The sequence below is a fragment of the Cariama cristata genome, unplaced genomic scaffold (assembly GCF_000690535.1).
Source record: "Cariama cristata isolate BGI_N322 unplaced genomic scaffold, ASM69053v1 scaffold22167, whole genome shotgun sequence".
Classification (NCBI taxonomy): domain Eukaryota; kingdom Metazoa; phylum Chordata; class Aves; order Cariamiformes; family Cariamidae; genus Cariama; species Cariama cristata.
Window position 1 is genome coordinate 6089 of NW_009627372.1, and position 267 is coordinate 6355.

At 69.3% G+C, this 267-nt stretch overlaps 1 protein-coding gene across 1 annotated transcript in view; it reads left to right on the forward strand.

Annotated features, from left to right (window-relative positions):
* The window catches only part of LOC104164946 (semaphorin-4G-like), a gene marked incomplete at its 3' end in the record, with an annotated part of 6448 nt that overhangs the window by 2410 nt on the left and 3771 nt on the right, over positions 1-267 (forward strand).

The following is a 267-nucleotide window of genomic DNA, read 5'->3' on the forward strand; positions in this document are numbered from 1 at the left end:
GTGGGGGGGGGAGGTTTGGGGGGGCGTCCACCGTGACGCCGGTGCCCAAAGTCCCCACCCCGGCACTGGGTTGGACTCTGACCCCATAGCGAGATGGCTGGGGGTGGGTCAGTGCTGTGGGGGGTGCACGTGGGCTCAGCGGGGCCAGCAGAGTGGGACGTGCCAGCACTGGAGCTGGTCCCCAGCCCCTGCTGTTACAGGATCCCTTCCCAAAGCAGGGGCTGCAGACTGGCTAGTGGCCAGTGGCAGGCGTGCCCAGGGAGGGTG